The following is a 16,727-nucleotide window of genomic DNA, read 5'->3' as shown; positions in this document are numbered from 1 at the left end:
CATCTATTCTGAATTTCATTTCTTTGTTTTGGTAGATGTTTGCGATAGTTTTTATAATATTTAGGTTAACTTCTCTATTATACAGAAGATGAATTACATCTTTGAGTCTTACTCTGTCAAACGATTTCTTGAGGTCAATGAGACACAGAAATGTTGGTCTATTATATTATAGTGATTTCTGCGTAATTTGCTTTATAACGAATATTACATCTGTACACGTTCTTTCACTACGAAAACCCTGTTGTTGATCTGTTATCCTCTGATTTATTAGCACTTGAAAAATTTTAGTTGTAAGTTTTAGCGTAGTATGTAACAAGTTTATACCTCTGTAGTTTTCCGGCTGTTTTTTATCTCCTTTTCTGAATAGTAGAATTAGTTCGCTCGTTTCATTCCTCCGGTATTTTATCGTGTTTTATAATTTTATTAATTAATGTTATTAATTGTTCTGTCATTGCTGCTTCCACGATATTTCAGTAACTCGTTTGGTATCCCGTCTTTACCTGCTGCTTTTCTGTTCTTCAGGTTTTCAAGTATTTTCCGAACTTCCTGTTTCCTGAATAAAAGTTTGCGTGTAATGGCAGCAATTATCATCAATTTCGGAAACTGCTTTATGGCATTATAATTAATCTTTGGATGTTAATGTTCGAACTGACGGGGAGGGGGGGGGAGGGTGTTGGGGGAGGTGGCGTCAAGTCCTAATTATTTCTTCATTTTGATATTGATAATGCAGCAGGAGACAAAAAGGTTTCAATATCTTCAGAACATTTAGTGCAAGCTCTTGAACAACTTTTCCACAGGATTTATACATATGTAATCTTTATCATAAAAGCGAAATCGTCTTTTCTAGTAATCCCAATTCTTATAGATTGTGTATAATGATCTTCAACATTGCGAAGATCCACACAAGTTCTAGCTGAATATGGAACCTTATCAACTTAAAAAATAAAAAACTGTCGAAAAAATCACAAAATAGATCAGAATGACGAAGAAATATGGAACAGGCCAACAACCCAAAAAGGACACTTGTCGAGAAGTGATGATTATGATAACTCGCTAACAACTTTGTTGGTAATACATTTTCGTAGAATTTTATTATTGATCTTTTTTTAAAAACAATTTCCGGAGTGGAAATCGAAACGTCAAACACTTTCAAATATGAAAATTATATTTTAACAAAAAATGTAATTTTTGCTACAATTAATTGTGACTTCATATAACCATAATATTTAAGATAAAAATGGTAATCATCATCGGAATCAACTAAATGTAACAATAACGTATTTGGCATATAAATTTTATTAAACGCTTAAGCGTATTGAAGGTTTGATGGTGTTAATGTATTTGTGCTGAGAATCTACATAATAGTATTTAAGTGCAATAACTGTAAATCCTGCTTGATGAGAGGTTATACACGTGTTCAAGCGTACGGAACCTGCATATTCGTTAATATTTAAAAATATTGTTACATGTTGAGCAAATATCTTATTTGGAATACAGTACAAATATTGAAATAAGTACGTTATTTAGTCATTCACATATTTTTTAACATTTTGAAAACAGCAGATACGGTAAAATAACGAATTTATTACTAATAATTAGACGAATCTCATTTCTCATCTCATTCTCAAATGGGATGGTCAGATAACTTGAAGAAACACGCAGGCCCGAAGTGGATACAAACTGCCTACAATAGAGAGATGTGTAAGAAAGAAGATGAGGCCTATATTAAAAATTGGACAGCAAGGGCTGTATAGATTGATAGATGAATTAGACGAAAATGCCACTGAACCTCTAAAAATAATACGAACAAGCTGAATTTTGCCGAAAATGTCAATTTTAGGACGCTTAAACAGATGCAAAAAAGTTAACCACTTTTACACCCGAGCTTTCCCCTAAAACCCCCCACGGAGAGGGGGGAAAATGGAAAAAATCGATTAACCAAGAATCTGATGCCATAAAAAAAATGTTTCAAATAAAAAATAGTATAACTATAACTAGCTAAGAAGCATTTTTTGCGTAGAATGAACCTATCAGAAAGAACGATTGAAGTGATCGGAGATTTTAAATGTACGTTACGCGAGCGAAATCAATGGTCATTAAAATTTGTATCAGGTCGATGATAACAATTCAATATCTTTTGATTCACGTGTCCTATTGACAAAAATCAAGATGCGTTTTAAAGGTAAAAAAAAGCAGCTTTCGTATGCAATTTTTGTGTTTTACCGCAAATGAACTCAGTTTTTATAGAGGTGTTAAATAAATAAACGTTGCGCGATTTTTCCCATATTTTTTGTGATTCTCATGAGATCAATACAATGTAGCCCTTTAATGGACCGGCCACTATTGATTGAGTTACTATAACTGTAAGCTAATCTTAAAAATCTATAGCATAAAATTTTAGTTTTGAGTGTTGGCAACAAATGTGAAGCATTGTAAATATGCTTAAAAAATGCTGAATTTAAACTTCCACATTACAAACGATCCAAAACATTTAAAACTGCACTTTTTTAATTACACTAATACGTTTGTCAAAAGTACTTAATTTCTACTATAAATTACACCCAAAATCGTCTTCTTGGAGGCATTTCCTGTGACGTGCGATCGGTTGTAATATAAAACATTAAATTCTGCGTTTTTAGTCATATTTCAAATGCCTCATATTGGTTGCTAAATATCAAAATCGAATTTTAATATTATAGGTTTTGAAAACTGATTTCCAACAATGGAAATTTCACTACGACCAGTCAATGAAAGTAATACATTTTATCGATCTCACGAGAATCGTAAAATATGGCAAAAATCGCGCAAAGTTTATTTATTAAACAGTTTTATAGAGACTAACTTCATTTGCGGCAAAATACAAAAATGGCATACGAAAGTTGCACTCTTCACCTTTAAAACGCATTTCGATTTTTGTCGATAGGACACTCTGATCAAAAGATATAATATTTTTACCGTCGAGTTGATACCAATTTTATTTAACATTGATTTCGCTCGCTGAACTGATATTCGAAATCGCCGGTCGCTTCAAGCGTTGTTTCTGAGAAAACGTTCGTTCTACGCAAAAAGTGCTAATAAACATTCTGGTTCGAAATTGTATCAGCTACATTTTTTATTTGAAATATTTTTTTCTATTGCGTACAGATTCTTGGTATATCGTTTTTTATTTGCGTTTTTACCCCCTTACAAGGTATGTTTTAGGGGGAAGCCCGGGATTAAAAGTAGTAATCTTTTTTGCATCTTTCTTGGTGTCCCATATTTGATATTCTTGGTAAAATTCAGCTTGTTCGTTGATTTTGTATTGATTTTTAGGGGTCAAATCTCTGACGAATGGACTATACAGTCAGAACCGAGCCTAGAGGTTTAGCCGCCCGGCTGCAAGAACCAAATTTGCCGCCTCATCAGCACTTTTGGTAAACGTGTATTAGAAAACATCGCAAATTAGGGAAAATTAATAAAAACACAATTTTGAACATTTAAATCATAAAAATATATTTATTAAGTCAACGAGTAGATACATACCTATAATATAAATATGAGCTTATACAACATATAACAAAGAAAAAAGAAATACAATACTAGGTAGGTATACACGCCTAAATACTAAAATCGACTTTTCTTACCTTTTTAATTGCAAATTCCTTAACTAGGTCAGTCACATCTAAATTAAAACAAATATCTTCCTCGATACTTATTATAACTAAATTTGTAAGCCTGGATTCGCTCATGGTAAATCTTAGGTAGTTTTTTTATTAATTTAAGTTTTGAAAATGATCGCTCCCCATGAGCTACAGTGACTGGCATAGTTAAAAATATTCTAAGCGCAACAAATAAATTAGGAAATATTCCTTTTAACTCGTTAGCAACGAGATAGGCTAACACTTGCAGTAATGTAAATAGACAATATATCAATCTCATTGTAAAGATCTATTGCATTCATATCTAAAATTTTGTTTCCGGGTCAGTTAGTTTAGTTTCTAAATGGGTACAATATTTCTTGAAATCTTGAAATCTCTCATCTAATTTTGAGATGGCAATATCAAGAATATAAAAATAAAAATTTACTTTAACATGTAATTCTGAAGATTGAATTGGCTCATCTTTATGTTCATATTCATAAAAAGTCTTTTTTATTCTTGGTCGAACTGTATGAACTGCAGGAAATGAAATTTCTGCATCCATTTCTTGAGCTATTTTTTTAGCTTCATTGAGCCAATTTATAAACCCATTGTCGGATCTCATGCCTGTTAAAATATTTTAATTCCATTTAATATTTGTACAGCTTCTGGTAAAATAACGTCAGATTTTTGCATGATTTTGCTAACTACCAACCATCTAAGGAACATATAAATTTAAATCATTTTATTTTATTAATCAGTGAACTTGCAGTATTCCATGTGTCATTATCTCTAGATCTATAATTGTAAAGGGCAAAGAGTGCATCATAAACTTGTTCCAATTCATACCTAAGAGTCTTTACGGCATCAATTCGACTCTCCCACCGGGTATCAGAGAGCGGTTTTAGCGTTAACCTAGGCACTTCTTTTAAAAGAATATTCCATCGATATGTTGATGCCAAAAAAAGACATATAGTTCCTGAATAATACTGAAAAAATTGGTAACTTTAAGTCAGCTTTCTGCTGCATCATTCACGACTAAATTAAGGCTGTTTGCCGCAAACTGCAAACTGGCTGTTTGTATAGTGCAAACATTATATTGGAACCAAAGTGCCATTGTTCAAATTGATGGCAACACTCAGAAGATCTGTAGAGGAGCTAGACAGGGACGTGTTTTATCGCCACTTTTGTTTAACTTATATTCTGAAGAAATTTTCCAAAACACGCTCAATAATATCAAAGCGGGAGTTACCGTTAACGGAAAATTACTTTTTTTTTGTAGGCCATTGTGTTTGCCTTTTATATTGGCACCATTGTCATAACCCTGGCCTCGCATATCGGCAATATTAATATCAGATTCCTTTAAAAAATTTAATATGAAATCAATTAAACCTTGACCAGTATATGTTGCTAATTTGGCAGAATCCTAAAAAATGTTCTCGAGCCTCTACAGTCTTAGAAAAATCATCAACAAAAACAAATCTAACAACAATTGTGATTTGTTCTTGATGCCTGATGGTTCTTTGAAAAATATTTGCATATTTTTAAGGATTCAATTATATATTTTTTAACTTTTTCTCCTACTACGGTGATTACTGCTAAGATTATTAGAAGATTACCGTTTCTAGGTACTTTTTCATTATTCGTTAACTTTTTTACGAAATAAGTAGGGCTAAAAGATCTGTTTAAATTATTTACAGGATAAATAATATTTTTTAACTGTACTGGACCATTGTCTAAAATTATTACTCTAACAGTATCTGTTAATACTTCTGGCCAATATGCTGGATCTTTAAATTGCCCTCCATTTACATCAATATCTGCGGTTTCGGTTTGCGTATTATTTGATGAGGAAGTATTCATTATATCCTGGTCCAGTGTAATGTTTTTGGCGGTCGATTTATTTTGGTCCTGTTCTTCTACATCATTTTCACTTAATTTAAAAGTTTAAACATCTAGAGCTTGGCTTGTTGAAGGTTGAGGTTGCGTAGTTGTCGTGGATACAAAAAATTTTTTTAGTGAGCCAGCTAATCGCTTGTGGTCTTCCTCTTTTCTATCCTTCTTTTTCGATATTGTGAACCAGAAAGTCTCTTTCTTCCATCAGCCGTCTAAATCAGTAAATAACAGTTTATAATTTGAACAAAAATAAAGACCAGACATTTTTTATGCTAAAAAAAAATGAATCAGTAAAAAGAGCAAAAACTACTTTAACTTTATATAATATATGTAGGTAATAAAAAGCTATTTGAAATAAACTTACCATTCACAATACACTGAAAACAGTAATAATATAATGTATAACAGAAATAAATTTTATAAAAATCACACTAATAGGCAACTTGTCATTAAATTCGCAACTATCTTTCATGTGTCAAAGGGCGATGGAGCGTGCTATGTTGGGCGTTTCACTACGAGACAAGATCCCAAATCGCCAGCTACGACAAAGAACAGGAGTGGCTGATGCAGTAGAGAGAGTAGCAACACTGAAATGGAACTGGGCAGGTCACGTGGCTCGAATGACAGATAATAGATGGACAAAGCGGATACTGGAATGGAGACCAAGAGATGATGCCTACCGAAGCAGAGGTCGTCCACCAACACGTTGGACTGACGATCTAAAACGTTGTCATAGGAATTGGATGCAAGAGGCACAAGATCGAAATAGATGGAAAATTATGAGGGAGATCTATGTCCAGCAGTGGATAAGCGAAGATTGAATGATGATTTCGGCAAATCTTACTCGCATGAAAGAAAACACAGAAAACACGTATAGATTTCGGCCCGAAATATTAATTCCCGGATAGTTTCGGAAAATCCCGAAAATATCGGGGAATTCTCTAACGCCGCCGCCGTTGTATGTAATAGCATCGGTCAGCGCCAGCTACGCACAATTTTGGTACTATTGTTTTCATTATACTAATGTATATTATACATCAAAGCGAAAGGCCGCGCTATCTTATATTTTTGGGTAATTTTTGCCGCACCCCTTGCACCCCGGCACGACTCGGCCCTGTATATACAAGTTATAGTTTATTCAATAATAAATGCGACAATATGTGAGCTGCCACAATAAAACAGATTAAGAATATAATTTTTATTGTTTGTCCTTCCTGCAGGAAAAACTTACATCTCTGAAAATTATATATTTACGTACAAAAGATACATAGTTCCTTTATAATATAGAGAATACCTATATAATCTTAGAGAAATGATTATAATCTAAGTTACTGTAACAAAAATTCTATTATATTTTCCATATTCATTTAAAGATTCTCTTATTGATAAACATCCACGACCAAAATAAATTTTAATATTGTATAAAATTCGCAACGCAATCTTTACATCAGATACTCAGTATAGACTCATGCAGACAACTTGTCAAAAGATTTTTTCCCAGTTCGATTAGGGAATTTTTCCAGCAAGTTTTTCACTCTTCCATGTTGTGAAACTTTCCTTCTCCGAAGCGTGCGAATTCAGAAAATGGGTAATATAACAAAGGATGAGAGGCTTTCGTAATACAAGTCTATCTGTCATGTCGAAGAAAAATTCTGCTTCTGTTTCAGAGAAAATATGAGCTGATACTAAAGGCAATCGTGTCGGAAAATAAACAAAGAGAAATAGCTTGGTTGAAATTTGACGTATCAATTATGAATCTTATTCAAACGAATAATGAAAGTTCGCATAACTATGCAGTAGCAGGCGAGGTTTTCAAAGTGTTTATACAGTAAATACGAAAACTGTAAATGGCAAAGTGGAACTGATTAAACGTTTGGTTTTACAGGTATATTTTATATATATTTAAATATAAATATTCCTAACATTGACTTATAAACTGTATTAGCTTAAATTTACAGTTTAGTTTAATCGCTATTGACACTGACTTCATCTAACCTCGTTAGAGGTCGTTATTAGCATTTATTGGTGCATTCTTCTTCTTATGGTGCCTATCCGTTACGGATGTTGGACACTAACATAGCTATTCTGACTTTGTTGACTGCTGCCCTGAAAAGTCCGGTAGTGGTTAAGTTAAACCATTTTCGCAGGTTATGCAGCCAGGATATTCTTCTTCGCCCTGGACCTCTTTTCCCATGCACTTTACCTTGAAGTATGGTCCGAAGTAGGTTGTATCGTTGTTCATTGCGCATTATATGGCCCAGGTATTCTAGTTTGCGACGTTTTATGGTTATGACTAGTTCGCGCTCTTTACCCATTCTATGTAGTACTTCTTCGTTGGTAACTCTGTCTATCCAGGAAATCCTCAACATGCGTCTATAGCACCACATCTCAAATGCTTCAAGTCTCTTCAGTGATGCTTCAGTTAAGGTCCATGTCTCTACGCCATATAAAAGAACGGAGAATACGTAGCATTTTAGTAAACGAACTTTTATTTCCAATTTTATATCGTGGCTGTTAAAGATTTTTTTCATTTTGACGAAGCTGATCTTGCCTTCTCGATCCTTATCTTAATTTCCGTCGATTGGTCCCACTGTTCATTTAAGTTTGCACCCAGATAACAAAAGTTGGTGATTTGTGTTATAGGTTGTTGGTTAACTAGTAATTGACCAGGTGGTATCCTATTTTTGCTTATAACCATGTATTTGATTTTTTTGATGTTAAAATCAAGCCCAAACCTGCTACTTACTTCTGCCACCCTGGAGACAAGTGTCTGCAGACCTTTAAGACTGTCTGCAAAAATGACAGTATCATCAGCGTATCTTATGTTGTTCAATCGTTCTCCGTTTATAAGTATTTCCTCGTCTATGTCCGTTAGCGCTAGGTTCATAATGTGCTCTGAATGTGTATTGAACAATAATGGGGACACGTCTTTACATCTTTAAAAGAGAACTTGTATTGCGAAAAGTGCCTCTCTCCCCAATGCATCCCTGAAGCCGAATTGTGTGTTTGTCATGTGTTCTTCACACTTTTTATATATTCTTTTATGTATAATTTCTAAAAAAAATTTCAGGAGATGGTTCATAAGGCTTATTATTCGATAATCTTCACATTTTTTGGCATTGGGTTTTTTAGGAATTGTTATAAAAGTTGATCTTAGCCACTGTTGGGGTATTTTTCCACTTTGGTATATATTGTTGAAGATCAAGGTAAGTCTTATTACTTCGTCTTTATCAATAATTTTCAAAAATTCTGAGTAGAACTCATCTGGTCCTGCGGCTTTTCGCACCTTAATGTTGTTTATAGCAGCTTCTACTTCCGCTTCGAGAATAGGTGGTCCGGTATCGTCATTTTTATTTTGTGTGATGGTGATATTCCTATCGTCTTCAAATGTTGTTGTCACATAGTTTATCCATGTTGTTTTTGTTTCTTCAATATCAACTATTGGATTTCCTTGAGCGTCTGTTAAGTGTCCCGGCCTTTTTGATTTATAGATGCCTGCTGCTTCTTTGATCTTTTTGTGGAGGTTGAACGAATCGTGTTTACGTTCCAATATCTCGATTTCTTCACACTGTTCTTCCAGATTTTTATTTTTAGCTTCTCTGACAGCTTTTTGTATCTCTTTGTTTAGAAATTGATATGCAACGTAGTCTTTCCGCTTGGATTCTCTTCTTCTGTCCATCATCTCTAATATACTGTCGGTCATCCATGGTTTTTTCTTTTCTGGTTTTGGTGCATTCAGTACTTCTAAAAAGTATTCCATAATGAAATGTAGACTCGAGTTGAGTCGAAACGCAACCATCTATATTTATTTTCTTTTTCATGACTTTTACATATAATATTCAAAATTGTATGGATGTTCACTTATTAATATTGGTTATGTATAGCATATAAATACGAGCTGAAAGTATGGCCGAACTCTGTCATTTTGGAGAATGCAAGATGAAGGAGAAGAAAATTTGAAGATAAAAACAGAAGATGACAAAGTTTACGAATTTAAGAAGGTTAATGAGTTCATTTATTTCAAAGTCGTTTTAGAAGAGATCAAACGAGATAAATGCAGGACTAGCAACAGGTAACAGGAAATATGGAAGCCTAAAAAGTGTATTAAGTTCTAAATTTTTATCCAGAAAAATAAAACTGCTAATATGCTGAACAGTAGTAAATCAACTACTACATACGAAAGTGAGACGTGGGTGCTCAACAAAGTTGAAGAGAAGCGGCTAGAAAGAGTGAATCGTAAAATGCTGAGAAGCATTTTGGAATACACAATACACAATATTTCTTATTTTTCCCTCTGATGAAGGAAATTTCCATCTTTGAGACCAACGGTAAATATGGCAGAACTCAACGATTATCCACTTCGACATCAATGTTTCATACTTTCAATTCATAGTCAATTTGATCTGGCGTAATTTTGTTGATTAACCAAACCAAAATATGTGCATGTGGCAATCCTCATTTCTGCCATTCAATATATATCCAGCAGTGTGTATCTCCAAAAATGTGATGCTTGATAATAAAATCCATCAAAGATTTCAATATTTGATTAAATAGTGGTAATGTCATCGCGGTCCGAAGATGATTGTCCAGCAAAAAGAAGCTCTTTGAGATGCCAAGAAAGAAGTACTCAGATTTCTACTGTGAAAATATATAGTAAGTGGGAACTGTAACATTAATTAAGTCAGAAAAGCGTATTAAGTATTTAAAACCAATAAAAACTACGAAAGATTGTGAGTATTGTAAGAGTGATTGTACTATTAGAAGGGTGCTATTGTAAGCCAAGGAAACAAAATCTACATAAATCTTAAGATTTTCTTAACAAATTCAAAGCAAATTGTTTTACATGCGTTCGAATTAAAATTAGGTCAACACCAAACGTGGTATTGGTAACAATAAATAAATAAAAAAGTGCGAAATGTTATTGTAAATAATCAAATATTTATTATAATCGGCCTTGCAAACCGCATATTTAAAAGCGAAGAACGTAAATAAAAAGCTTTCATATTCAGTGAGTGCTATTACTGACCTTCAATTGAATAGTTGACCTAGGTCAATTTGTAAGCACGTTGAAGTTTGTAGTAATGTAGAAAAGTAACATATGTCTTTTTGCTGGGGAAAATGTCAACCTAAACTATTGAGTAAACGAGTACTTTTACTATTGTAATAGTATTGGTAATTGTATTTGTTCTTAATATTATTGCCGCAATCGAAATTATTAGTACCGATCATTATCGCACGAGGAATTATCCTTAGTGATTTTTATTGCGTCGTTGCATTTAATAACAAATTATGTTTCATAACGTCGTATACAAAATTTTTAGTTCTCGACTGACTGTTAATTAACTGTGCCAACTCTACTGGATGGTATATGCATTTCCGTTAAATATTCAACGCTGGAAAATTTTAAGGACGTTTTAACCGCGACAAATGATCAGGAACTGTCAAACAAAGAGCAGATTTAATATATGTTATAAAGTTTCCGTAACGACCGAACTAATAATCGTTAGTGGTTTAAGATCGACCTATTACAGGCCCATTAATGGAACTTATCTAAGAGCAAATTAATGTCAACGCCTTTCTTACGTAACGAATATCGTAGAAAGTTGTAGCAGTTAATAAATCGTTGGATTTTATTAATAAGTGGAGAAATGGATCTGTCACTAGTTTAAACATTGTTTTTATTACAATAATTTAACGCATTAAAATAATAATACAGTTCATTTTTGGTGTTCTATTTCTTTATTTATATTACTTCCCCGCTTTATAGGGTAAGGAAAAATATATTGGTGATACAAGTAATTTGGTGATCATTTTTAATCAGATTACCACACAGTTCCCTATGCAAGCACATTCATGACACAGCGCTAAGCGCTTATAGTAAGTTGCTACGAGTGTAAGCAGGACCAACATAATATTCCGATTTAGCGATGCGCGCACCTGCGTTTATTAAACAGACTGTTTTGACCATTGTGCGATAGTGGAGTCATTTCTTATTGAATGTGAAAGACTGTTACATATTTGGTTACATTTTTATTGGAATAATTGATGTTTTCTTTATAAAACCATTCAATAAACTGTGACGATAATATATTTTATCGTCTAGAGTACGCCTATGTGTTAAACAAAACATGTTTTTGTTCCGTCTCGAATAATATAAAAGTTGAAACTGAAAGACAGCTAACCATTCTCGACGCGTTGAGTTGAGAATATGCTACCTTGGGGACAGGTGCGTTGAACGTGTCCCAAATCCTTCCGAACCTAGTCGATCTGGCGCGTTGAGCGAGATTGACAATCCTTCCTCTGACTGCGTCAATCTGGTGCGTTGAACGATTTTGGCGTATCCTTTCTATCTGGTGTGTTGAACTAGGTAGACATCCTTATCCCTGTCCAAGTACTCGCACTGCGTTGAAGTACGAGTACGACTTCAATTCCTCGATCGTCGTATTTTGGTATCGTCACACCCATCTGTCGAAATAAATAAACAGTACGTCTTTGTATTCGAACATTGTATTTAGTAGGTACTTAACGATAATTACTTTTTTATTTGTATAATATGTAAATCCGAAATAAATGTCATACTATCGAATCCTGTTTTTCTCTGGCTGAATTATACTACCTGACATCACAAAACTAATTATCAATAAAAAAAAAGCTGCATTGAATTCGTGATTTAGCCAAGGTAAGTTTTTATTCCTTAAATTGCGGTTGTTGTTTCTTAGTGTTTTTGCACACATTTTTCAAGAACTTTTGAGACGTTAACTTTGGATATATTTTGTTCTTTTATTTAAAATAAAATACAGAAGTGTAGTATACTATGCAAAAGGTATTGTTTTGAGGAATTCTTAAATGTATTTTATTTTTAAAAGCTGTTAACTTTTTTTTATCACCAAATAACCTATTTAATTTTTACTTTTAGATTGGCAATGGAAAAAAAGGGTAAATATAGAAAATATAATCAACAGCAATTTCAAAACGCTATCAGATTAGTAAGAAATGAAGGTAAGACTATATACATATAAAGCTGCAAAGGAAGTAGAAGTCCCATGGAGCACTTTGAAACGTTATCTAGCGAATAAAGAGGATTCGGTAAGAAAACTGGGGAGGTATTTTGCATTGTCATGTGATTTAGAGTTGAGGCTTTACAATTATATTATAGAAATGCAAGAATTGGGTTTTGGACTAACCATGTATCAAATTAGAAAATATGCTTATGATCTTGCTAAAGTGGATGGTCGGAAGAAATTCTTGCCGTCAACTAACTGCATTGCAAGCAAATGGTGATGGAATAGTTTTAAAAGTAGGTACAACTTGTGCCTTCGTGTGCCAGAAAATCTTTCAACCTACAGAGCTTCCATGGCTAATGAATTTATGATCAAAGATTTCTTTTCGAAACTGAATGATGTTCGTACGAAACTCAATATAAAAAACAAACCGAATTTAATTTGGAATTGCGATGAGACTAGATTATCGTATGTAGTGAAACCTTTCAAAGTTGTTACCGGCATTGGTAAAAAATATGTTTATAAAAGATTCTACGCTGAACGAGGTCAAACTCAAACTATGTTAGCATGCATTTGTGCTGATGGAACATGGATTCCTCCTATGGTAATCTTTAAAGGTGTTAGATGGAATGATACACTTAAAAATGATGCCCTTCCCAACGCATTAATAAAATTATCTCCTAAAGGATAGATCAATTCTGTATTGTTTTTGGAATGGTTAAATTTTTTTATCACTAAGATACCGCCTGAACGTCCTGTAGTCTTGTTGATGGACTTTCATTCTGCCCACATTGGAGCTGAAGTTTTGAAAATAGCGAAAGATAGTCAAGTTTACCTATTTACTTCCCAGGTCATTGCACTCATCTATTGCAACCACTTGACGTGGGACTATTCAAGCCACTTAAGACTTACTGGCGCGATAGCATGAATCGTTATATGAGCAATAACCCTACGGATGCTCCAAATCATAGCAACTTCCATTCCATTTTGAATCCAGCTTACATAAGCGCCTTTAAAAAGAAAAACATTGAGAATGCTTTAAAAAAAAAACAGGCATATGTCCTTTAAACGGAGATGTTATTCCAAAAGAAGCATTACGGCCTTTACCTTTAACTGACATAGCTCCTGCTTCTCCAGTTTCAACTGACGCAGCACCTGAAACTTCTATTTTAAATCCTAAAGCCACAGTCGATCATATTTTGAAAGCACCAACAGCTTCAAAACATCCAGAGAGGTCAAGAAAAAGCGACTCAAGTGCAAAATGCTTAACAACGACAAATGAAAACACTTCAGTAACAGAAAATCTTCAGCAACAGCCCTCGACTTCATACAAATCTGTCCAAAAAGCAAAAACAGTAAAATAGATGATTGGGAGTGTGGCTTATGTGGAGTCCTGTATTCAACTGATGTTAAGAAAAGAAATGGAGCCCAATGGATTCAGTGCTCATCTTGTTTGACACCATACCACGAGATTTGCATATCTATCGAAGATACTGACGCCGATGAAAAACTTTATTAAATATGTGATCGTTGTATGGAATAAAATTTTTAAATATCTGATTAAATATACAATTTACATAATATCACCAAATTTCCTAACCACTATCACCAATATACCTTACCGTGTCACCAACTTACCTAACATAAGTTTGTATGTCAATTTGACATTTACTATCATTATTAAATATTTTTTAAACAAACTCTTAACTCTTTTAAACATTTACTTCAAATAATAAGTAACGTAATAAAGCAAAACTTATTTCTTGTTTAATTTTCGAATTCCTATATTATTAGTATTTTTCATTTTTATCACCAATATACCTTTCCTTACCCTAGCTATTTACCTACTTGAAGAAGGCTAGGATACTTATTTTAAGAATATTTTCTATTACTGCACACAAATATGGTGTTTTGTTATCATATTTCATATTTAGATGTTAAAACCAAACCGGATATTTTAACTAATACCTTAGATTTTTGACCTCTTAACTTTAACACGAATTTATCAGATAAAAATCTTCTCAGCAGATTCAGTGGTTCACATCTTTTTGTTTCCATAACGTCTACAGGCGAGGCGTACTTCCGAAGTATCCAATACTGAGTCGAAGACATTTGTTTTTTTATTTTTTCTATTTTTATAAGATTTGTTTTTGCCCCTGAGTGGTAAAATAAAGAACGTAATCTAAAATAGATCTAACGAGAGTAGAATAGTAACATTAGTTTTGGATCCCCTCCGCAGGAGGAATGGCCAAAAGTTTTTAGTAAATTAACACTATTTTTTGTTCTTTTGGTTATATAATTTATGTGTTTTTCCAATTTAATTTACAATATAAAATAATTCCTAAAAATTTAGTGGAAGATTTGCAAGGAAACACACTTTTGATAATTTTATTTGGTGAGGACAACGAAAGCTTTTTCTTATAAAAGTAACTATTATCATACTGATTTTTCTTCGGAAATTAATAAGCCGTTATTGAAAATTAAAAGTTTTTATTGCATAATTAAGTTGATTATAGCCTATCTCAATGAATTTGTGGCGAGTGTAAATAGCAATATAATCATCATATTGCGAAAGCGATATATTATGTGGAATGTCAACAATTAAATCATTTGAGTAAATTATATAAAGAGTAGAACTTAATATACCACCTTGTGGTAAACCCATAGGTGTTTGTCTACTTTCAGAGAATAAGTGGTTGTCTCTGAAGAATAAATTTCCATTTCTATATACAATATATACGTGTTTAGATTTGACAGATTTTTGTATATAATATTTTAATTTTACTTGTCATATGCCCCTTTAATGTCTTGGAAAGGATAATTGAATATCTGTAATAATATTGGCCAAGTTTTCATATGTCGACTTTTTTTTAATTTTATCATTTTTCGTATGTTTTTAAAACACATCATGCTAAAGAAATGGTCCTATATGACGATGCTTGATTTTTTGGTTTTCCTGACTTAAGTATGGTAACTAAAACACAGTTTTTCCATTGCAAAAGTATATCGACTTTAACTAAATATCGTTTAGCAGATTTAGAAGCAAAATTTTTCCTGATCTAAGAAGATTAAATAACATAGGATAATACATATTATCAAAACCTGGAGCTGTATTGGCAGATTTTTTAAATGCCATGTCTAATTCTTGATGTGAAAACTAGTTGGTGAGCTAATGGCCACTAATATTATTGAGTGCACTAAGGCAGGCCCAGAGCACAATATTACTTAATACAACGTCAACACGCAGTGCAAGCGCTACATTTATGGCCAAAGTTATTTCATTCTTATGTTTATTAATAAAATTAAATGAAAAATGGCGATTAAATAATGAATCTGTATAGGAACATCATCAGAGAATCTAGAAAAATTCTAGCTGGGTCATTTTGTTCCATCCGCATTACATGCCCTATCTATTTCAGACGTCCTATCTCATTATGTTTTACGATATCTTGTTTCTGGTATATTCTATAAAGTTCGAAGTTGAATCATCATCTCCACACTTCATTGTCATTCGCTGCTGTTTAGATTTGCCTTGGTACTTTTCTTTCGAAACATCCTAAAAAGTTTTAATTATTTTTGTTAGAGTCCGAGTCATTGAACCATATGTTAGGACTTTATTTTTGTATTTTTCGATATAGTTGTAGATTTAAGGAGAAGATTGGGCACAACATAGCATTTGTTGGCCAAGTAAATTCTGCGGTTTATTTCTGCGGTAGTATTATTTTCATATTTGTAGCTGATTCTTTTAATGCTACATACGCCTCTCGTACAGCGTTTTCGGTTCTCCCAACAATTTTGATATCATCAGCATAGGCAAGGATTTCCAAGATCAATCCAAGAAAGGCAATCCCTCTAAGATTATTTGCCATTCTGTTCGGTTTCTGGCAACGTGTTGCCATCTTCTGAGCTCTAGTATCCCTAAGTCAGTCTCAACTCCATCTTATCACCTAATTCGCGGTCGGCCTCTGCTTCTTCTTCCAATAGATGTTCTTGTCGTTAACTTTTGGTAATCATACTGTCAGGCATTCGTATTACGTGTCCGGCCCATCTAAGTCGCTGTGTTTTAATGAACGTTACGACATAATATGGTTAATTAAAGAGTTGGTATAATTCGGAATTAAATAGTTTGCGCCACTGACCTTGATAGTTTATAGCTCCAAATATTTTGCGGAGTATCTTACGATCGAATATTCCCAGAAGTCTTTTATCCTTC

Source organism: Diabrotica undecimpunctata, chromosome 3 (assembly GCF_040954645.1).
Source record: "Diabrotica undecimpunctata isolate CICGRU chromosome 3, icDiaUnde3, whole genome shotgun sequence".
NCBI classification, from domain to species: Eukaryota; Metazoa; Arthropoda; class Insecta; order Coleoptera; family Chrysomelidae; genus Diabrotica; species Diabrotica undecimpunctata.
Note: the sequence above shows the minus strand (reverse complement) of the source record.